The sequence below is a fragment of the Panthera uncia genome, unplaced genomic scaffold (genome assembly GCF_023721935.1).
Source record: "Panthera uncia isolate 11264 unplaced genomic scaffold, Puncia_PCG_1.0 HiC_scaffold_1334, whole genome shotgun sequence".
Lineage (NCBI taxonomy): Eukaryota > Metazoa > Chordata > Mammalia > Carnivora > Felidae > Panthera > Panthera uncia.
Genome location: NW_026057958.1, coordinates 28,181 through 52,066, shown reverse-complemented (window position 1 = coordinate 52,066; position 23,886 = coordinate 28,181). Strand labels below are relative to the sequence as shown.

The window sequence follows — 23,886 nt, the reverse complement described above, 5'->3', positions numbered from 1 at the left end:
AAAGAAAGCTGCAGTCCTCTAGACTTGTAATGGTCATGGCTCATTGCAGTTCCTAATACTCTTCTATCAGCTGCAGATGATTTGTGGCCTTCCCTGAAAAATGATTTCCATTTAGTGCTTTGGGAGGTCATGAAGACCCTGAGCATTTAAGGATTTTCTGTGTTTTTCTAACCTATGAGTATAAAGAAAGGCAGCCGGGGCGGGGGCATGGGGGGTGAGGTGGAGTGAGGTAGACATTTATTTGAAAGAGATCCATTGTTCCAAATTTCAATAACAAGTTGTAAGGGTGCTAAAAGTTGTGGTTTCTGAGAAAGGGAAACTAGAGATCTGAGGAAAGATAAGATACTTTCTGGTGTATGCCCACTTTCCATTGTTGACACTTTTGTTTGACAATGCACATTTATTGCTCTTACTCTTGAGACATGCTTTACATATCTTTACTTACTCTTAAAAATGAGTCAACTAAAAACGGTAGAAAATTTTGAAAGATTTGTATATTAAAGAAGAATAGTCATAGTATATCAAGTAAAAAAGAGTTAAAGACTAATAGTCAAATGATCACATTTTGAATAAAACACATGTCCATAAGTCTATTTGTGTGCACTATGCCATTGGTACCTCTAACTGTGAAGCTAGGGGAAAAGAGTAATTTGGCTTTCAATCCCTTTTACATTTTTTGAGTTGTTATAACATACACATTTCACTTTCACATTCAAATAACTAAAAATGTAAAACATGAATGCATCTGTTATATATATGTGTGTGTATATTTTAATGCAAATGAAATTAGATTTACATATATGTATTTGTATGAAATATCATATGGAAATATGAACTCTGTGTCATCCAAATAGGCTGACGACTTGTGTGGTGGGTAAAACAAATATGAAGATTTGGAGAAATTGTAGGCATACATTTACAAAGTGCTCTGATGAGAGAAGTAGGGCAGCTGAAAGAAAGATCAGGTTGGAGATGTATTTCTTAGACCTTGTCTCCTGGGCTTGATGCCTTGAAAGGAAAACTTTAGGTCTGGGAATGTGGGGATGCATAACCCAGAGAGACTGCCAAGTCAAGAATGATTGTTCTTGTGGGGTGGAGCCTATGTTGCATAGACACAGCATTATGAAGTTGAGAGACACCTAGGATGACGTTTGTCTGTGACAGCTGGGGGTCGGGGGGGAGTGGGTGGGTGCAGGGAGAGCATAAGAGAGACTTCCAGCTTGAGAGGAGGGGAAGGTTACTGGAGGGGTGATAAACAGGGTGAAACAGGAAGCTGAGGCGGAGAGGACAGTGAAAAACTGTGGCAACCAGAGCTGAGGTGAGCAGTAAGTCCAGGCATGTCATTACTCATGAGGGCAGTTATAGCCTGGTATTTCCACACACTGTAGTAAAGTTGTACTCTGACCATCTGGCCCAGGACTTATCAGGGAGGAATTACTCATGGGCAAGATGATGTTCCCAGAAGCATCATCTTTGAAGAATAAATCCTTAATGGTCTGGGTGACAGCGATGGCAGGAAGTCATTCAAATAGCAGCAAGGGGGATCAAAGAATGTGGCTTGAGGGGGATCTCCCTGCATCCCCAGTATTCCCAGAATTGGTTTTTCTAATCATTGACATTCTTGCACACATTAATGCTCAAAGATATTATCCACAGTCACTGCAATTTCCATTTTATACTATAAATTATGTACGTTTGGATCACTCACTGGAGTTTCCAAACAGAGGACCCAAATTATAACACTTATGTCTAACCTTCTTCCCCATTCATGAGGTTCAAAGCAAAGCAAACACATACCAGAAAGTTGCAGCTTTAGATGGTGTCTCATTTCTAACACTGGTCCAAAGCATCCAGTCATATTAAGTAACTTGGACTTGTTTTCCACCTATGAATGAAAAGCAGGGTTTATTGAAATAAGTTCCAAGATTTGGGGAAAGTCATAATCATCACAAAGCATTCAGAGAGAAATCAGAAGACAATCTCATTCCATCCCAAAGATTTCCAGGCATAACGACAAGGATAATGGCAATCTGTATTAATCTCCTTCTGTAGTAATTTATGAGGGGTATAATTTATAAAGTACTATAGGAGTGTGAATACCAGAGGTGTCTCTTGCCAGTGTGGTCTAGGTATCATCAACTAAAGAAAGTGGAATTGAGATATTTTAGAAAGAAGAGACTAGACTGGCTCATTTTCCTGATGAGAGTTTTAGGAGCACTATCTGTTTTCCATCCTAATTCACTTTTTCAGAGAACCTTCTTCGCTAGAAACAATGCATTTCCTAGTACAAGTCATTTGCCTTAACATTTCATTCTATTTTCCCCAAATGAGAATCATCTCTGAGCCCCACCCCTTTCCCCACAGCTCCTGGCAGCCCCTCACCATAGAAGTGGAGCAAAGGAGAAGGTTGTAACTGACCCCCCTCACGTAGGTCTGGCTCGTGCCAGGGCAATGGGAGCCATCTGTAATAATGATCAGGGATAAAAACCAAGTCTGATGACAATGAAACAAATCAACTAACAGCGATTCTTTCCCCAAATGAATTCCTGAATTTGGTTTTCCATTCCCAGAGGCTTTACTGGCTGTAGAACAGAGAGCCTGATGTGTTTACATTTCTCTCCTACAAGGGAACTTAGCAATCAGGACCAGAGCTGTGGTCTGGGGGAACAGAGTAGGTGGTGAAAGAGCATTCTCAGCAGAACGAAGGTTATCTTTGATCTGCTCCCATGGCCCACCCCTGGGATGACCCCACGTTTAGTACACTGGTCATATTCCCATCACAGAGCCAGTTTGGGGACTGTCAGATATCTTGTGGTAACACTGTAATTTTGTTTCTATAAAACTTGGAGGGAGGGAGTCTTTGGAGAGTCCGAAGATCTCAGTAGATCTAAAACAATCTTGATAGAGAGTGTAGCTCTTAGCTTGGTTCCCAAACATGTTCAGAAGCCTATATTCAGAAATACTCACTTTTTTGTTTCTTTTCCAGTAAACATTCAGTTTTCAACCTCTAAATCTTCTGCAATTTCTAAAAAAGAAGATTCCCCCGCCCCGGCACACACTGGAAAGAGAAAGAGCTCAGCTTTTCCCAGACTAGTGGGTGGTGTCAGCAAGAGAGGAGCTACTGAGGCAGGAGTCAGAGACTGTGGGTGGCTGGGAAGAAGACAGGGTGAAACCAGCCACCCATTACCCCGGGGTCAGATTCAAACAGGAATTTCTCCCCTTTCTCTACTTGGAAATTTTTTTCAAGCGTCGCTTACATTATAAACCTGCCCATTTATCAGAGAATATAAGATTTGTTATGGGAGAAAAAGCCTATGGTCTTATGGCAATGCCATAAAAAAAGAGACCAAAAAACTAAAGTACTGGAAAAGCCCTCTGAGTCCAGCATCTTAATTTTTGCAGACAGAACTCTGAGGCACAGAGAGGGAAGGTGCCCTGCCCAAGGACTCACAAATAGAAGACAGAATTAGATCACAGGTTGTTTCTTTCCAGGTTCCATGCCCTGTCCCTTCTTAGAACCCACTCTAGTGACCCCTAGTGGGTCTCCCCTGTTGTTTCTGCATCCATGTCTCTGGAAGTTTGCCCAGCTTCTCCATGGGGTGATGAGTTGATAGTGGGGTTGCTACAGGAAATGTCACAGGGCTCAGACTTATGAACCCCAAAGGAATTCACTCTTTCCTCTTGGCCATGAAGCACCACTGGACCCTGATCAAGAAGGAAGCAAAAGTCAGGGCACCTGGGCAGCTCATTCTTCTAAGCGGCTGACTCAGGTTCAGGTCATGATCTCAAGGTTTGGGAGTCTAAGTCCCATGTCGGCTCCATGCTGACAGCTCAGAGCCTGGAGCCTGTTTTGGATTCTGTGTCTCCCTCTCTATCTGCTCCTCCCCCGCTCATGCTCTGGTTCTGTCTCTCTCTCTCTCTTTCTCTCAAAAATAAATAAACATTTAAAAATTTTAAGAAGGAAGCAAAAGTCTAGATTAAACAATTTTGTGCCAACCTCTGCTAAAGTTCAATTCTAAGAGGCTCAACAGCAAAAGCAAAGGGGCAAGAGAAGGGGAAGGAAGGAGAAGAAAAAGGGGTGGAAGAGAGAAGGAAGAATGGGAGGGGAGATGAGAAGATGGAGCACAGAGGAGAAAACACAAAGTGAAGGAAAGGATGGAATGGAGGTTACTAAATAAGAAATAGAATTGAGTGTGTCTTTTTTTGTTCTTGGTTCAGGAACTCCAAAGCTGAGAATCATGTGAAATCTGCTGTGTGCTCCAAGGAGCAGAAATGGATTCTGGGTTCACTGTATCTAGGGATCCCATTTGCATCCTGAACAGTCAAGAGGGCCAAGTCCTTGCTATCTGAAGGCTGAGAAGGTGTGGAGAGGGTGTCTTCATGTCTTACCCTTTGACAGACTCTTTTCTGGACACTCCATTGATTCTACTAAGGGTGGTTCCTGGTCCTGACCCAAACCCAATTAAGTACGGGCTTGGAGAAAATGTTGAAGCCATGGATTTTCTTCAGCAACTTTTCAGCCAGAAACTCCACCAGGAAGCCTCCAAGCCTCTTAAACAGATGTGTATGTTAATGTCCTTTGTATAGCCAGAAGCTGCCCCTAGCTTTGCTTTGCTGAAGTCTGTGGGTGCCTTTGATCTCCAAATGGCTTCCAGATCCTGTGTGAGTGCTGTGAGTGGCAACATTCAATAGAAATGCCTGTGGCTGCATGGACTGGAATTGCCCTAGAGGCTAAGTAGCTGCTGTTCTCCCTGATTTTTACCACTGTTTACCCTCTGGCTCCAGAATACCCCCTGCTAGTGGGCAGAGATGCCAGCTTGAGACCCTGGCCACCTCTAGATTCTGACACATCTGTGAATGTTGGGCAGACTCCCGGGCAAGGCCCACCATGGATCTATTTGCTTGAGGGTCTGAGAGGACCCCCGGGAAAGCAGACAGATGTGCTTTACCAGAAACAAAGTCCTAGTGTCCAAAGGGGCTGGGTTTATGAGTACAGCTTCATGTCTATAATTTGGATGCTTTCCCTGTGAAGAGGGATTCTACGAATAGTAAAACAAAACTGAAAGGTCTGTTTATACTAAAAACTGCTTTGGTAAGCCTCTGACAAACTATAAAGTACAGGGGAGGGAGGCATTCCTCCCACAGTGAGAACAAAGATAGGAAGGCTGTGTGCAAGATCCCAGTATTAAGGCCCTAATGTTAAGGTCCTAAATACTGGGCCTAAAATTAAAGTCTAATATTATGTGCTGCCTTAACATCTGGCAAAATTGGGAGTATTGCTACCTATGCATTTTGGGTCTAAAGGTCTATTTGGGATTTACTTACTTGGGTCTTTTCCAAGTTCCTGGTAGTTCCACAGTCTGGGGTGACACTATATACATCATTAACTAGATGTTTCATTTGATTAGTCATAAAAAAAAAAGGCATCTGGCTGGCTCAGTCAGTAGAGCATATGATTCTTGATCTCAGAGCTGTAAGTTCGAGCACCATTTTGGGTATAGAGATTACTTAAAAATAAAATATTAAAAGGGGTACCTGGGTGGTTCAGTTGGTTAAGCATCTGACTCTTGGTTTCAGCTCAGATCATGATCACATGGTTTGTGAGTTTGAGCCCTGAGTTGGGCTCTGTGCTGACCATGCAAAGCCTGCTTGGGATTCTTTCTCTCCCTCTCTCTGTCTTTCTCTCTCTCCCCCTTTCTCTCTGCCCCACTCCTGCTCTCTCTCTCTCTCTCAAAATAAATAAATAAACTTTAAATAAAATAAAATAAAATCTTAGAAAAAAAGAATCTGTCTTCATAAAGAAAACTTCTCTCAGGGAATATGAGATTTTGAACACAAAAATTAGTAAAAAATGACTTTAGAAATTCTTAAATAAGCCTCTATATAATATTTATAACAACCACAGGTAGAAAAAAGGTCCACTACAGAAGAACTGGACACAGGTCAATTACCAGATGAGACTTACCCACCTACAAAATTAAGATACAGTTTACTCCTGAAGTAATAGTATTTTTTAAAATTTATTATTTCTTCTGAGAGAGAGAGAGAGCAAGTGGGGAGGGGGTGGTGGAGAGAGAGAGAATACCAAGCAGGCTCTGCAGAGTGCCATAGTGCAGAGTGCAATATAGAACTTGACCCCAAGAACCATGAGATCATGACCTGAGCCAAAGTCGGATGCTTAACCAACTGAGCCATCCAGGCACCCCAGTAATGGAATTTTTAACCAAATTATTCTTAAAATATTGTTTAATGTTTATTTAGTATTTTTGAGAGAGAGAGAGAACGAGATACAGCATAAGCGAGTGGGGGATGGGCAGAGAGAGAGGGAGACCCAGAACCTGAAGCAGGCTCCAGGCTCTGAGTTGTCAGCACAAAGCCTGATGCGGGGCTTGAACTCACGAACTGTGAGACCATGACCTGAGTTCAAGTCAGACGCTTAACCAACTAAGCCACCCAGGCACACCTTAAAATATTTTTTAAAATTTAGTAAACTGAATTGAAAACTTGGTTGTTTTTTAAAATAAAATTATTTATTAAAAAATGACAAAAAATCAAATAAAACGTTTTTGCTGATAATCAGCTATAAGAAATAGACACCCAAGTAGGAAAATGAACAAGAAAAAAATCAAAATGACCAACAAACATGAAAAAAAATCAATTTCATTAGGAATCAAATGAAAGATGAATTTAAACGAAACACCATTTTCCTGCAAGTAAAATGACAAAGTTTACACAAGAGACTATGACATTAGGAAATAAAAATTCAGAGATGAACAAGTTCTGGTTGATAAATAAGATTCTGGGGGTGTGGCCATGGGAATTGGTGGTTGAATTGAGGCGTTCAAGGAACTTAGAATCTGGGCTAACACTTGTCACACTTTTCCACCAAGAAAGAAAAAGCATAATAAATGTGAAGCCTTGGGTGTCTGGAGGCTTAGTCATAAGCAACCTGTCTCTGTTTTGTCTTTAAAACCTCCATATAGTTACATTCTACTTCATACTCTACTTATGCTTATTTTATTTTTAATGTTTATTTATATTTTGAGAGAGAGAAAGAGACAGAGAGCGAGCAGGGGAGGGGCAGAGAGACAGGGACAGAATCTGAAGCAGGCTCCAGGCTCTGTGCTCTGAGCTGTCAGCACAGAGCCTGATGTGGGGCTCGAATCCATGAACAAGATCATGATCTGAGCCAAAGTTGGACACCCAACCAACTGAGCCACCCAGGAGCTCCTACCTGTGCTTATTTTAATGTGTACAACTCCTATCCAAAATCTTCAAATAATATTTGACTCTCTACATATGTTATAATTTTCCCCCCAGCTGCTTTATGTAATGCCTGACACAGAGTGCCTTAGGAAAACATTTAAATAAAAGGTTAGGATATTGGGATCATCCAGGAGGATGGTAGAACATGAGGCAGAGGGAAAGAGATGGAGATAGGTACCCAATCTCAGTGAATGACAGGAGATAGGAAGTTAGTATTTGGAAGCATAAATGAAAGACAAATAATGGTGAAGCTGGATGGTATGAAGGAGCATGAATTTTCACCTAAAAACTCTAGACTCTGAACTTTCATGCTCCTTCCTCTCCTGAAGGTACAAAGGGATACAGAGAGCCTCCATATGGGGAACTGATGCTTTTAAGGCGAATCAGGGATCACTTGAGTTGAGGTTGAGAGAATGTTCAGTAAGGTGTGGTTAATGGAGGAATATGAAATGAGGGCTTAGTGTAAACAATAAATTATTTCTGAGCTGTGTTTAAAACCACATTTCATGACAGCTCATTAGACCAGCTAAGGGCAGAATTACTTATCTTAATAACCAGGTGATTTTGGAGTAAGACTGACATTTCTTTGTGCTTGGTGGGAAAAAGAAAAGGCCCCTTCCCTACCCTGATAGGAAGGGAGTTGAAGGAATACCCATAAGAATACTAAGAAAGTAATCATGGAGTTTCTCCAGCATACAAACAGATGGAAAATCCTAATTCCAAACTCCATGCCAGACAGCATGACTGTAATCATTTTAGGCTAAAAAGTTTTGAAATCAGGTGAAACCAAACACTCACTTTGGATATAAAACATCCCCAAGAACACATGTAGCTTTTATATACATACAACTTCCTAGTTTATCATTCAACATAAACTAGTTGTCTTCATCTTTCCCTCATATTGTGAACTCCTACATTAACTGCCTTTTTGGAAGGATCTCAGACTTACACTGCCCCAAATATATTTGAACATTCTGCCAAGAACTTGATCTTCCAGTACTCCAATCCACACAGATGCACACACACACACACACACACACACACACACACACACTGTGTTCTATGGATTCTGTTTCTCTGGAGAACCCTAATACTTGGGGTGACAAGTGTCCCATTTGCCTTCTCAACCCCTAAGGATGGTTAAGGATCAAGGGCAAAAGATATTTGTTTATCCCCCATTTTGGGAGAGTAGAGGGTAAAAATCAAACATTTGAAAACTTGGGCTCCTTTTGACATATTCTTTTGATTCCATGTCTTAGAATGCATTTTTGGTCTTCTTGAGAAATCTTTTAAATTGCATTTCTTTCTTAGTGCTCCCACACTGTTGCTGAGTGCACAAGGGCAGGGGGTTACCATTCCCTCTTCAAGAGGACAGCAGAGTGAGGCTCAGGGGATAAGGAGCCACTTAGGTCCAGGTGCAAAAATATTCTCACAGCTTAGTTCATGTACATAGAATTATGTATACACAAAGGCAACATAAAATCCTTAAGGCACAAGTTAAAAATAAGATGGCCAGGACATCCTTGTTTTATACCAATGGAAATAATGTAACACATCACAAGTCCTTTTTTGTTGATTAACTAGACTCTTTTGGTATTACCAATACACAGATTTGTGTCATATTAAACTATCAATGAGTTAGCTGCAAAATAATTGGCATGGGTTAGATTGAGGAATACGCCTATGTTCCTGAGATGAACTGAGAGAGCAGACAGAAAACAATTCTGAACAGCAGGAGGAAGCACCAAAGGTAGGTGAGTCTGGAATTTCCCTAGAAAGGGGCCTGCCTAATCCTTTTGCCTTAGGAGAAATGTCACATTGACCTCAGGGCCTGGGAGGAAACAAAGGCCATAGTTAGGAGAGGTGACAAGGGAGAAAACGACCATTTGTTGAATGTCATCTTTGTCCCAGACACTTGTAAGTATATTCAATTTTCATTTTCAGAGCCACCTGAGTGGTTATGAAATATTAACCCTATTTTTCCAGATGGGCATGTAGATACAGAAAGGCAAAGACTCTTATCTAAGATCACACAGTTGGTAAGTGGCATATGTGGGACCCAGACATCTCAATCCCAACTTCCTTTATTTGTCCTAATTTTCGGGGAAGACAGAAGGCCCAACCAGCCTGTCAGTCTATCTCAGGGAGGAAGCCATTGTGTAGGGGTCCTTTATTTGAAGCTATAGTTAACAGTGATATCAAGAGGGCAGAAAGAATGGGGGCACCTGGGTGGCTCAGTTGGTTAAGCGTCCGACTTTAGCTCAGGTCACCATCTCACGGTTTGTGGGTTCAAGCCCCACATCAGGTTCTGCACTGACAGCATGGAGCCCACTTGGGATTCTTTCTCTCCCTCTCTCTCTCTGCTCCTCCCCTGCTTATGCTCTCTCTCTCTCTCTCTCTGTCTCTGTCTCTGTCTCTCTCAAAATAAATAAACTTAAAAAGAAAGAGGGCAGAAAGAATGCAAAGTAAAGGTGGAAGCAAAGATTAAGTGAGGGTTATAGGGCAGGTCTCCAAATCTGAGAATGTTCAGATGTGGAGATAGAAGCCAGGTTAAACATGGGAGTTGAACAAGTGAACTGAGAAATAAAAAGAGACCATGGGCTAAGGAAGGGAACAGCAGGGTGTTCTTGGATGGATGTTTGTAAAGATCCTTTAAGTTGGTTTTCCTATGACCCCTTCTTCATCTTCTAGCATGATGTGTTGCCAAATCAGACATGTTTAAAGTTCCAGAGGTGGGTTATTTTTTTTTATTATTATTATGTACGCATTTCATTAAAGCTCCTATCCCTTTTAGGGTCATGAAAAGATGTACGTTCTCAGGGGTGGGGTTCCAAGGAACTTTATCACTTTGCTACCAGCTTATCTAACAGTATACAGGATCAGATATCGAACAGTAACTATTCAGCTATAAATACCAGTTTCCTGTGTTTGGAAAAGGTAAGGAAATTGTTCATTCATTCTACAAATATTTGTGGAGAATGCAAAAATGGAAAAGGACCATCATGGCAGTTCAGACAAAATGCTAGGGTAGTTCAGAGAAGGAAGCTGGCATTTGAACCTGGAATAAAACCCACCCCAGCTTTTGTGTGCGTGTGTGTGTATATGTGTGTGCGTGTTCAATTTTTTCTTATAGCTCTGACATTTGCACTGATCATACTGTAACATAATTATCCAGTTACTCGTCTGCCTCCCCCTAGTAAACTAAACTCTTCCGAAGAGCAAGGATTGAACTTTGTTTATCACTGATAATCCACAGCTAATGGTAGCATTTATTTAATATTTATTGAATTTTATTGATTTTAAATTAATAATCAGACCCAGAGTTTGGGAATCATGATTCCAATTAGAAAACACAGCCCTAGGATTGGCAAACCACAGTTTGAGACTCTGTATATAAAAAGATAGGGTTTGTGAGAGAGTTTATGTTACCTTTTGGAGCAAAATTTACACTATGGTTTTCTTGAACTTCCTATAGAATTGCAAACAGTGCCACACACGTGAGAAAAACAAAAAAAAAATCTGCTAAGAAAAAATGATTCAACTTACAGCAAAACACAAATCAAATTACTTCAGAAAAGAGTTTCATCATACTCTTGTCTTTTTTTTTCATCATATCCTTCTAATCCCTAACACAGAAAACAGAGGACAAGTGGACTGTATCTACATGAGGTTTCACATTAGCTTTATTTGACAAAGATGCAAGTAATGCATGAACCATCTGCACATGAGAACCAGATACCTCATTTGCATTTGGATTTTTCCCATAGAAATTAACCTTGAAGGCTTGAGAAATTCACTAAATTTATTTTAATTGACAGGCAAACTTAGAATGTTGAGACAAATCATATTCCAGGCATCCCATGCAAAGGTCAGTGTGTCCACATGAAGGGGTATAAACAACGATGATGAAGGGTTAGGCAGTGAAGGCTAAGACTGGAAGAATCTGGAAGATATGGATGCTATATGGACTCAGATATCTGAACAGATAAGCATCCATTTTCAATTAATATGGCTTGAGAATGACTCATGTACTAGTTACTGGAAAAGCGACTTTTGCACATATTATCTCATTCAATATTCACAACAGCCAAAGGGGGAAACTGATGAAATCTCATTCTGCAGATAAGGAATTTCAAGCTCAAAGAAAGGGGCTAAGCTGACTTGACCATGCACCAGTGAAAGAGGACTTCAGCTACTTCCATTTTGACCTCAAACTTTCTAAGTTCTTCTTTTCTGCTTATCTCTTAACTCAGGCAAAAGACTCTGTGATCAAAGCATCCTGTGATGGGAACTGAGACTACTCCTTCAAATAACATGGACTGCCCTGAGCCAGCAAGATCTGGCATGATGGACCCCCAAACAATGATGATATGACCTTTACTGCCCACCTGCATGTACCCACTGACCTTTGTCCCACATTTTGCTTATATAAACTTGGAAGTATTCTCAGCACTTTGGAGACAGTCTTTGAGATGCTAGCCCACTGTCTTCCTGGTGTTGGCCTCACTGAAATAAATTCCTTTCTTGTTTTGCCACCATTCATTACCAAATCCCTTCATTTGGATTTTGTCAGTGGCAAATGTCTGTATCTAGTCTGTTTGGGACCTGTGCCTCGGCTATATCCACAGCTAGGAAGTCTCTGCATCAGGATTCAAGCCGAGGTCTTGTGGCTTCCTGACCAATGGTCTAAAGCTGACAAGGTAGGGGGAAGCAGGCAGGGTCCGTGGTGTCAATAGCAAGACTTCAGAGTCAGTCAACAAGACCAGCCTAAATGGCTAAAAGTCCCAAGTGAAGCTTGTTAAAGGGACTTCTGAAGACAGCAATCTAGGACTAAGAGATATTAAGACTTTGAGACATTTAGGTAAAACCCTAAACAACACTAGCAGAGCAGAGATGCTACCGTTCTTGTAAAGCATTCACGTAGGTTTACCCTCTGGAGTCCTGGTCATTGGTTCAGTGCAAATGGTGAGTCCAGACATACAGAATCTGATCTGAGAGTGAAGAGGCATCAGCCCTCTATGAAAACTCAAATGATCTCTTCTATCCTGCAGTGTTTGCAGATTTATAATGAATACATTTTTGCTGGCTGAAAATGAGCCTGTGCTCCTTTGAGCAGAAGGAGTTAACCCTCTGGGAATGAGTCGTGGAGCTGGGTTGGTTAGGTTATTAGAGAAACAGCATGTTGCTCAAGGAAATGGGGAAGGGGCCCATGTTGTTCAGCACTGGGACTAGGAAGTGGATTATTGTACAATATTCAGTAAGCATTTTCTTTGAAGGAAGCATGCTGTAAATGTGTCAAATGACAGTGATTGGTCTCTGGAGAGAGGAGAGGTGTTATGCTTGAACTGTGTCACTTGAAAAATTGAGGAACAGAAGGCAAGCTTCTACTCTGAATTGCATGGACCCAGAGCAGTTCTGATCCTTACCCTGAGAAGGCTATATCGAGAATATTATTACCTTGCATTTGCGTGTTCTTTGTATGTCTTAAACCACATTCATACACATCATCATTCTTGATCATGCTTGTTACTTGGCAAAGGCAAAGTATGATTATTCTCCCTCCCCCTTCTTTTTAGATAAAAGAACAACACCTCTCTTAGGTAAAAGAACAGAGAGGAGAATGACTTCCCAACAGAACCAACATAAGGTTGTGGGTGCTGCTTGTCCTCACCCTCACCCACTGATCACGTCACACTCAGCGCCAAGCATTGTGCTGAGAACTTCATCAATATTATCTCATTTAATTATCCTCTCAGTTCTATGGTATATGTCCTCTTATGATCTCCATTTGAAAAGAGAAAACCTAGAGGCTTACAGGAAGGAAGTATTTTACTCAGGGGCCCATAAGCAGGAAATGACAAAGCTGGAATTTGAAACCCCACAGACCCATACTCTGAGTTGCTTCCCCTCTTTCCCCTGCCCCTGTGAGGCAGGTGCTAGGACCTTGCCTATTTTATTCATGAAAAAACTGAAGCACAGAGAGCTTAATAATTTGCTCAAGGTTACACATTGAGTAAATGGTGACACCTGCCAAGGAGTCTCTGTTCTGGAGGAATGTCCTGGACGTACAGATAAAACACCAAGAGTATTAATTAAGCAGGGTGGTAAAATGCACGTGTTGTACCCAGGCTAGAGGTGCCTCCCAGGAAATGGCTGAGGGAAGATAGGATAACAGGCAGGCAATAGAGACCAGTGAGTCCCTTTATAAGGGTCACCATAAGCCTTTCTGTGGCCCCAAAGGATGCAGCAACACACTAATGTACAGTAGCTGAAGGAAATCCAACTTTCAGAGAGATGTCGTGACCTAAGAGAATTTGAAGGGAAAGAATGAGAGAGTACAGCTGTAGGATGTCTGGAGGACACATTCAAAGGCACTCTGCTGGAACCACCGGGAATAAGTGCTCACCCAGTTACAGCTGTCATTTCCAGGAAACCCATCCCCCATCCCCCAAAGGTATGTGTGTAATGTTCTCATTTAAACTTGAGTGGCACAAGAAAACAGCTGTCAGTCTTCCCGAGGACATGTGATACATCCTCCACACCTGCAGAGGTGCAGAACTCCATGTGGAGGACCCAGTGCAGGTCACAAGGGACCCATCACAGAGTAAGGAAACATATCCTGTGCTGACGATGCGCTGAGCTCACACTGATGTACATGCTTCATCTTTGCCCTCCTCTTTCAAGGCTATACTTCTCCTGGGGGAACAGGGCATCTTTCCCCGACAAAATGTCCTGAGAGGTGAACACACTGCATGCCTTTTAGGCTGCCGTTTATTTGAAGCTGACTGCCCGTTTATTTGAACAAGAAATACAGTTCTTTTTCCTCTGAACCAATGATGCCAAGGTTTCCCATAATTTGAAATCACTTCATCATTTAATCCACAAAAAAACTTATTTCTCTCCTGATTGATGCCTGATGCCCCTCTTGGCATCATTTAAGGATATGTAGAAAAGAACTACTTCTGTGTATGCTCTAAATCTGAATTCAGAGGAATACCAAAAGTGAAATGGTAGAAAAATGGCAATAATACCACCATATTTTTGCTAATATTTGGCCATACTAATTGAATGGAACTGATTAGACGGAGTCCTCTGAAAAAGGAGATCTGGCCATCCCATCTGAGCTACTAATTAGCTGTATAACCCTGGGCAAGTCACTTAACTTTTCTCAATCAGTGTCCTCACCTATAAAACTGAAGACAGTAATATTAAGTTTACTGTACTATTCTAACTTCTGTACTACTACTTTTACAGTTTGACCCATATCCAGGGCATCTTATCTGAACTTCTCTCATGCCATAATCATTTTACTTTTTTAATTATTAGTGTTTTTATGCATATCATCTCTATTTAGGCCAAAATATCTTAATTGCTTAATAGTATACAGAGGGATTCTCACACATTACATCAATTTATCCTCACAGAAACACTGGTGGATAGGATAGGTAGGTACTATTTCATTTTAGAAACGAGGAAATAAGGCTCAAGAGGTTTCAGTAATTTCCCTAAGCTCACGCAGCAAGAATGTGGTAGGAGGGAAGGCAAATCTGGCACTTCTGATTGATTCAGGCCCTGTTCCCAGGTCAAATCCTGGCTCAATACAAGGGCATAGACTTGCACTAATGCAGGACCGCTACATTATTCTCGAATCCACTTCTCTTTCCACCCTGACTCCCAGGACCAACCACCACTCTTTATGCATAACAGGTTCTCCACACATATTTGCTGAATTCATTCATTCATTCATTCATCCACTCCTTCGTTCCTTCCTTCAATCATTCATTCATTGAATCATTCAACCCTTTGATACTGATGGTGCTAAAACACTATGACGAAAAATACAGACTTGATTAGGGCTATAAGGAACTTATAGCAGGGGAAGGAAGGAAGGGATGGAAAGAAAGAAGGAATTCAGAAGGAAGGAAAAAAAGGGTGAGAAGGAGGGGGGAAAAGGAGGGAAGGAAAGGAAAGCAAACTGGTCATGGATAGATAGTCTTTATTTCTTTTAATGTAGATAAAATACAGGGTTAGGTCCAGCCAGGTCATTCTCCATAGTTCTTGGCCCCAACCTTAGTGTAATATTTTCATCAATATCATAATGATTCCCTAAAGGTGACTTTAGGACTTCACAGGGTTTCTGCACCTGCTGGAGATGAAATGTGATGGGGTGTCTGACCTGCCTGCAGAAGGTCACATGATGGATTGCAGTGAAGTTATGGGAAGCTTGCTAGCTTTGTTTTCTGTTATTTCTCTTCATTGAGATGAGAGCAGTGTTTATTTAGGAATGTTCTCCCTGCCCTTGGCTTAGAAACAAGCCATAAATTTTACAATTCTCATAGAAGATTTCACTTCTTTGTGCCTTTTCTCTTTGACATAAACCCATAGACACTTTCTCTGAAAATGAGCCCTGAGTTATGCATCAGTGGTTCCAAATACATTCCAGTTACATAAGGTTGAACAACAATTCTGAACAATAATTATTTGGCGTGGTCGTTCCATCCCATAACAAGAGAAGGGAAATAACATTTTTGAGCTCCTACCTACGGCAGGTTCCCTCCCCTCCTATGTTTTGTTCACTCCTTTATCCTGTAGGTCCAGGACATAGCAGCCCTCAATGGATAAATGTTACATGAATGTATTAATAAATGTTGTTAGAGCAAAACTGTGACTCTGTTTATTTTACTTAAATTACCCCTGTTAGGAACTAGGAAACCAAGAAATTGATTTCCTACATTTCATGAAAATATTTATAAAATAATAAAATTGAGAATTGAGTTCTCCTTTATGCAGGATGTGTTGAATTCTAATTTAAAAAAAAATTTTCTGCCTTTTGGATGATAGACATTGACAAAAATTTATTTCTTTGAGTTATATTCACCATGGCACACTGGTGAACATTATGTGCCTAACCAGTAGATGGAAAAATAGCAAAGTATACATCTTCCAAGAATTTAGTGCTTGAGGAGAATGAATAACATATTAATTCAAACTATGTTACAGATAAGTTACTCATGCTGTTAATACTTTCTACTACTGCTGGTGTTTAAACCTAAAGCAGTGGCCATAGGCAGTCCTTTGCAATGCCGTATTTTTTACAGTATCCTTCAGAAAAAAATATATTTATTACTATGGGAAATTAGTTACTCTTATTAATGTAAATTGCATGATCAGATCCTTAAACAACCTTGATGAATAAAGGACATAATGGCAAAGCAACACTGAAGGATTTATGCACTATAGTCCATTTTATTCTTTGACTACCTTTGTAAGAAAAAATATACAAAAAAGAAATGTTTTAAAAGATCACAGGGTTCCAGGATCTTTCTGGTCCTGAACCATTCTCCAAATCAGTGTTTATTAATATTTTGAAGAATCAGAAACTCCTGTCAGAGTTAGAAATCCTTTCCCTGGAAGAACACACACAGATAGAAGCTTGCATGTAATCTCACAAGGTTAAATTTGGCGTGAATCTCAGGCATCCAGGTTCTAACCCTTCTTTCCATATAATGGCAACAACAAAAGTGGCTGGATGTTAAAATAGGCAAAAAGACAGAATAATGCCCTCCCTCCACCCACATATGTCCATATCCTAATCTTCAGAAAGTATGAATATGTTAGGTTACATAGCAAAGGAAAATTAAGATTGCAGATGGAATTAAGCTTGGTAAACAGTTCACCTTGAGACAGAGATTACCCGAATTGTCTGGGTGGACCCAGTGTCATTCTAAGCGGAATAGGGATACAGAAGAATGCACGTCAGAGCAACATGATGTGAGAAAGACTAAACCAAACGTTGTCGGTTTTGAGGATAGAAGAGGGCCACAGGCCAAGAGATGCAGGCAGCCTCTGGAAGATGGAAAAGAGAAGGAAGGAGAGCCCCAGAAAGGAATGCATTCTTGCTAACATCTTGATTTTAGCCCATTTGGGACTTCTGACCTCAGAACTAGAAGATAAAAAATTTGTGTTGTTTCAAGCCACTAAGTTTGTGATAATTTGTACAGTAGCAATAGAAAACCAGTACAATATATATCCTCTTTCCATTTAAATATCACCCTTAATCTTCCTTATTACATCAAGCTTGTCAAGCCCTTCTCCCTTAAACCCAAATTTTGTAGTCCAAAATCTGTTCTGACAGGGCTCTGAAGCACATCACCCCCGAGGAGGCCAGCATACCCAGGGACAATCATGTCCTGGTTTTCGTGTCTAGGACTACGGGCTCTGCCCTTAATCGAGTTTAGCCTTTGATGACTCCATCTTGTCCTTTTCTGTGCCCCTTTTGTTATCTCAGACAAATTCTGGAAAGAAGAAAGAGTCTTAGTTATCAGCAGATTATTTCTTGGCACAACTTTTATCCATTCTTTTTATGAGGGTCATCACCCTTCTCCTGGTCACCTTCTGGACACTCCGGAAGGTGTCTGTAGGGCAGAGCCTTTGTCTTGTTTGATCTCTTTCTTCCTCCATCGTGTTGAACTAGTCAACAGATAGGTTTCATTGAATTTGATTTTCAACATTTAGACTCACAGTTTTTCACCTTCTTCCCCTTTCTTTATCATGCACATCTGTTTTGTTCTTCAAGGACTTCAGAGGTGTTTTTTTTTTTTTTTACTCATTTAAGAGCTTTCTTTTTATCACCCCAAAATAATTCCTCACTTACGATATCAAGAAAAAAGATGACAGATACCATGCTTTTAAGTTTCGCCTTTGATATATTTATGCTTCTTTACTTCCTGTTCCCATAAGAATTTTATGAGATTTCATAGGCTTCTGCAAAATGCCTCAGCTTTTGAGAAATGAAAATGAATCAGTGTGTGAAAGAGATTATAGTGGCTTTTGCCTTACATATTACAACCTTAATTGGCCATAAACCATGAAATTTCTACTGTCTGACTTGTCAGCAAGCAAATACAAATTGGTATTACTTAATCTTTTTTTATTATGGGAAAATTGAAAGATTTCAATGCATAAGGCTTTAAAAATATCATATATCCAACTTTATTTCCTTTTTACTTATTTATTTTGAGAGAGAGTGAGAGAGAGGCAAGAAGAGAGGGAGAAAGAGAATTCCAAGCAGGCTCAGCATTTTCAGCATGGAGACTGGTGTGGGGTTTGATCTCACAAACAGTGCGATCATGAACTGAGCCAAAATCAAGAGTTGGATGCTTAACCAATTAAGCCACTCAGATGCTCCCCAACTTTTGTTTCTTTTTTGGACATGCATTTGAAGTATAATCCAAAAAACAATCTCCTTTTTGCTTGCATTGTGGTTCCCTATATTGTTAAATCAATTTTTCATTTCTATACATGTTTAATACAGTTTAATTTTACACATATTAACTTTAATTTTCCTTTCCACATATCACCTTTTAACAAAACTTCTAAATAGCTTATATTCTAACCTGAGCATTGGGTTTTTTTAATGTTTTTTTTTTTTGAGAGAGAAAGAGAGAGAAAACGAGCAGGGGAGGGTCAGAGAGAGAGGGGGACAGAAAATCTGAAGTGAGCTCTTGGTGGACAGCAGAGAGCCATAAGATCATGGCCTGAGCTGAAGTCAGAGAGTTAACAGACTGAGACATCTAGGCACCCCAACCTGAGCATTATTCATATTCAAGTAATTCCTTACTGTCAGCCATGAGCTTCTTTCCTCCCCTTGACCAGCACCAGTCCCCATTACTTTATTAACAAAAATGTCCCTCTTTCTAAAAAATTCTTATTTCTTTTATTATAATTATTTTCAGCTTTTAAAGGCATAGAAAGTCTACAGATACTTTATAATCAAATAGACTACATTAGTCAATATTGACTTCTTGACCACTCTTCTGGGCCAAAGTCTGAGATAAAACAGCAAGCAAACAGACAGAGTCACTGTCCTCATGGAACTTACAGTCTAATGATGCAACACCCAAATCCACTTCTTTCTGTGGAGCAGGGACCAAGGAAAATGAAAATAAAATGCTTAGCCCATAATGGTTGGCACAAATCAGATGTTCAATTAATTTTTACCATGATGACAATGATTATAGGCATTACGACAAATGATGAAGATGAATGTTTCTCACTGTAGAGGCTCTGGCTGCATCCCCAGAGTATTTCAATTACCAGCTCCAAGATGATTTTTGGAATAGTGAAAAGGCTTGTACCCTTCTGCCAGTACCTCCATGAAAGCTTAAACCCCAGAATCAGACGGACATGGTTCAGACCCTGACTCTACTCCTGACTAGCAGTGTGATGTTAGGCGGTTACTCATCTTCAAACTTTATTTTTTCCTCATCTAAAAAATTGTGTATAAGAGTTTTTATCCCAAAGCATTTTTGTGAAAATTAGCCATGAAAATAGCTGCCATACATTCAGCACAAGCTTAGGATCAAATAAGTGCTTAATAAATATTAGCCATAAATGACATCATTATCATTTAATTCCAGATTAAATTCTGAAGACTTGGGGCTTCCAGAATGGGAAACATAACACAAATATTCATTACAGACATAAATGCTTTTATTTGCATGTTTGTTCTGCAGAAGTGCGGGTTGAAAGCAATTTCATGGCTAACAGTATTTCGAAAGATTAATTTGGAGACATTGTTCTGAACAAACTAGGAGCAGTGTAAGAGGCAGGAGAACAGTAAGAAAGCCATGGATATCATAGAGATCTAAAGTTACAATGATCTGGGGGCGCCTGGGTGGCTCAGTAGGTTAAACATGCGACTTCGGCTCAGGTCATGATCTCACGATTGGTGGGTTCGAGCCCCGCGTCCGGCTCTGTGCTGACAGCTCAGATCCTGGAGCCTGTTTCAGATTCTGTGTCTCCCTCTGTCTCTGCCCCTCCCCCACTCATGCTCTGTCTCCGTCTGTCTCAAAAATAAATAAACACTAAAAAAATTTTTTTAAGTTACAACGATCTGTACTGATGAGATCAATACCCTTTTACTCAAATTGGCTTAATTTCACTGGCATATTCAGTGTCTGGTAAGGACTCACTTCCTGGCTCATAGATGGCCGTCTCTTCATGGAAGGGGCAAGAAAGCTCTCTGGGATCTCTTTTATAAGGGCACTAATTCCATTGATGAGGGTTCCACCCTCATGACCCAACTTTCTCCAAAAGGCTCCATTTCCTAACATCTTCATATTGGGAGTTAAGATTTCAATATATGAATATCGGTATACATAAACATGCCTTCTATAGCACTCTATTTTTTATCAATTGTTCTGTCCCTTTTTGCTTGTTCCTTTAAATATTTTGTTCTTCTATTACTTGTGTGGTTCCTATGTCTACTATTATTTAGTTAATTTGATATAGACCTTGGAGCCAAGACAGTCTTTAGGGTAGAAACTGAAATCAAAGTCAAGCACAATATGCAACCAAATCATGAATATGAAGAGGCCAAGCTAAGCAGGAGATTCTAGGTACTAGGAACAGGAACAAGAATCTGACAAACAATAACTTTTTTTCATGGCTGCATTGTCCATTTAACTGAACTAGGATCAGGGAGTGTAATGATTTGCAGTAGGCATGACCTTGTGGAGTTTACAGTCTATGTGTTGGGCAGGCACCAGTCAAATACTTATAAGATCCCACCCAAGGTAAGTCCTACAGAGGTGATGTCCCCAGAACAATGTGAGAAATATTTGACTTGATCAGGGAAGTCATGAAAGATTTCTCTAAGGAAGAGACAATTGAACTAAGATCAGCAGGATGATCATCGACTCAGGCTGAAATAAAGGGAATGTCAAGCCTCAGGGGCAGTCTTCCATGTCTCAGGTGCTTCTTATAAGGCCTGTTTGAAAGAGTGATTGAAGTTGTGTAGGGCCCTAAGATGCTCAACATTCTTACATTTGAACTCTTTTGGCTTTGTCTACTATTCTTCCTGTGGACCTCTACTTTCTGAGTAGTAGGTGAGAACTTATGTCCCTTCCAAATCTTGGTGGGGCTTTGAGTACCAGGATAAGAAACCAGGCTCCATGCATCTAGATCCCATCCCAGCAGTGACCTGTATATCCAGATATTGTCTATACCTGACTTAGCCTTGCCTGGAAGGGACTGAACACATTTCACCTTTGACTTCTCTCTTATATCCAGTCCTCTTATCTCATGCTCCTCTTCTATATTCCTACTTTGACACTTGGAGTAAGCCTCTATTTCCCTAATATCTCTTAGATATTGTTTCTTATAATATTCCCTTTACTCATAAACACTCTCTGGACCATACATTCTAAAGAGTGAGCAGCAAAGACAGAGTCAATTTGAGACAAATGGTCATTGAGATGCATAATCCCGGATGTGCTTTCTGGCAACTAGGCAAGAACAGCAAGCAACCGCTAAATGAAAATAGTTAGTGTTCCTTGTACTGAGGCATTAACAGAGCCTCCCTGTCTTCTTGCTTCAATGTTCACATCTGCAGCTGCCAGTGAATATCCTTGAATGCCTTGCTGAACACGGGAGTAGGGAAGAGTCTCAGGGCTTTGCTTGTTCTCAGGACTTTGCTCCTCTTGCTCTTATTCTTTCCCCATCAGGTTCCAAGCAATCTGAATGGCCCCATCACTATCCTCCCTCTTCCTACATTACAACATCTGTAGCTGGTCACTCTCCCCCTCTGATAACTGAGAGTTGTGTTTTCATGTTCACCACAACCCTGTACTGATAAACTCACTGAACATTACCCTGAAGAAGGAAAAAAGAATGGGACTAACACAGAGAGAGGCAACATGAGCGATCCAAGACTTCTCAGCTACTGAGTAGCAGAGCTGGGATTAGAACTCTGTTCTCCTCACTGGTGACTCTATGCTCTTTCCACTAAGTTATATTTGCTTTTGTTTGAATGTTTTATTTTAACATAGGGTATATTAGCCAAGAAAAGTGTGCTGGATAGCTTCTATTTTCCTGCCTGAGAAGATTCCCCACCCTCTGAGAGACTACAGGCAGCCTCTACATCTGCCCTGTCCTTTGACTTCCCATTGAGTTCAGTCAATAGGGAGCCCTGGCTGGAGGCTAAGGGTGTGGAAATTATGAGATCAGAGTAGTCTCATCCCCACCCCTTCACTGCTGGGCCGGGTTTTAGTCATTGTGCGCCTCCACCCAAGGCTTTGGTTCCTGTTCAGTGTCCTCCTGTGCCTCTCTTTGAGATCAGACAACCACTCTTTCCTCTCAGCCACATCAGATCTAGGGATGGTAATGGTTGCCAGCCTTTGTTAGTTCTTGCATGTCTCCCCATCCCGGGTGGATTTCCCTTAACTCTCCAGCCCTCTTGTGAATTGTCATTTCATTAAATTTTCCTCTATTGCCACACTTGTGGGGACCCTCTATTTCCTTTCAGAACCAGGATTAATAAAGGCTTGTTAAGGAATCTCTGTTTATACCATTCAGCCATAAAGCACCTGTCCTCTGAACCCTTTTGCTCTTCTCAAACTTGCTAGTGGGCATATTTCACATCTTGTAAAGTATGTTTACTGTGTGGGGCTCCTGAGAAACCAGCAGTATCCATAGAAGCCCACTCTCTCCTACTTCAAGATGCCCCATTGAGCCTCCAGATGGGATTTCCACCAACTTCAAGGAGGAAATACCATCCCAATACATGAGGTATGGGATGGGCATTCGTGGACAGGATCTTCACTTCAGTGTAACAGAAAATTGATGGATTAGTAAAGGAAGACCCTTCTAGGACTGTCTTTGGGAAGCTAATGTTGGTCCTGTACCAACAACACAAGCACCATAAAATCCCTTTATGAGAAGTGGTCCTTGGGACTGGACAGAAAATATTTGTTTTCTGTGGCTAACATGGTGAACTGAACTGTAAGGTCTCCTTTAGGGAGGTCCCTGGCATATGGGATTCCCAGGCCCCATCCAACTACCACAGTAAACACCCCTGAAGCGTCCTAAAAAATGTTTCTAATCATTAGTCAGTGGTCTTAGGGAAATCTACCAGAGGATCCTAGCCATAGTAGCTTTGGTATCTTCACCCCACCATCATCCCATGCCCCATCTTTCTTCTCCCCATACTATGTCTAAGCCACTTAGAAACTGTCAGTGACTGTGTCTCCAAGCAACTCAGGGCCCCTCAAAGCACAAGGTCTGGACAATGTCAGTATGCCATGATCATGACGCACTCTTTGAAAAAACCCTGCTATAAGACAATCACTTGGTCTAGCCACTCTTGCCCAGATAAGTCCAATGTTATTGTTATTCTCTGCAAAATTCTTTTAACTTCCCAAGCTTTTCCAAGTCCTCTGTTTCCTTAGATCCACCTTGAAAATCTATACTGTTGGTAGGACAACCTCTGTTATCCTGTTTTCACAGAGACATGAGGGAACAGAGATTATGATTTCAGTCCTCAGAGCTAACTGTCGGCAGGACTGGGATTCGAAATTAGGTCTTCTCATGTTCCATGCCTTCCCATTCCCTCCCTTCCACTCTATTAAGCTTCATCTCATGACGTTTGTATGCACAGCCTATCAATGTGCTTGCTGAAAGTGCTCTGAAACACTATTTCAATGGTGTTCTTATTCTTATTAGTGTTACAGGACATTCCAAATCGATTATTCACCCAAAAGATTTGTATTCTTCAAGTTAAAAATTTTATTTATAAAGCACTTTACCATTGAAAGTATAAAAATGTTGTGGTTATAGTTT

The 23,886-nt window shown here is 40.8% G+C and overlaps 2 long non-coding RNA genes across 2 annotated transcripts in view; one reads left to right on the top strand and one right to left on the bottom strand.

Moving 5' to 3' along the window:
• LOC125916942 (uncharacterized) overlaps positions 1 to 23,886 on the bottom strand; it is an 82,342-nt gene that overhangs the window by 34,408 nt on the left and 24,048 nt on the right. Inside the window, exon 2 of the long non-coding RNA XR_007456067.1 lies at positions 1,798 to 1,885. This is a non-coding gene — a long non-coding RNA (uncharacterized LOC125916942). The remainder of the gene's footprint in view (positions 1 to 1,797; positions 1,886 to 23,886) is intronic.
• LOC125916941 (uncharacterized) lies at positions 1,177 to 11,797 on the top strand. Its single transcript, XR_007456066.1, has 3 exons — positions 1,177 to 1,318; positions 4,219 to 4,564; positions 11,520 to 11,797. It is a non-coding gene; the product is annotated as an uncharacterized LOC125916941 (long non-coding RNA).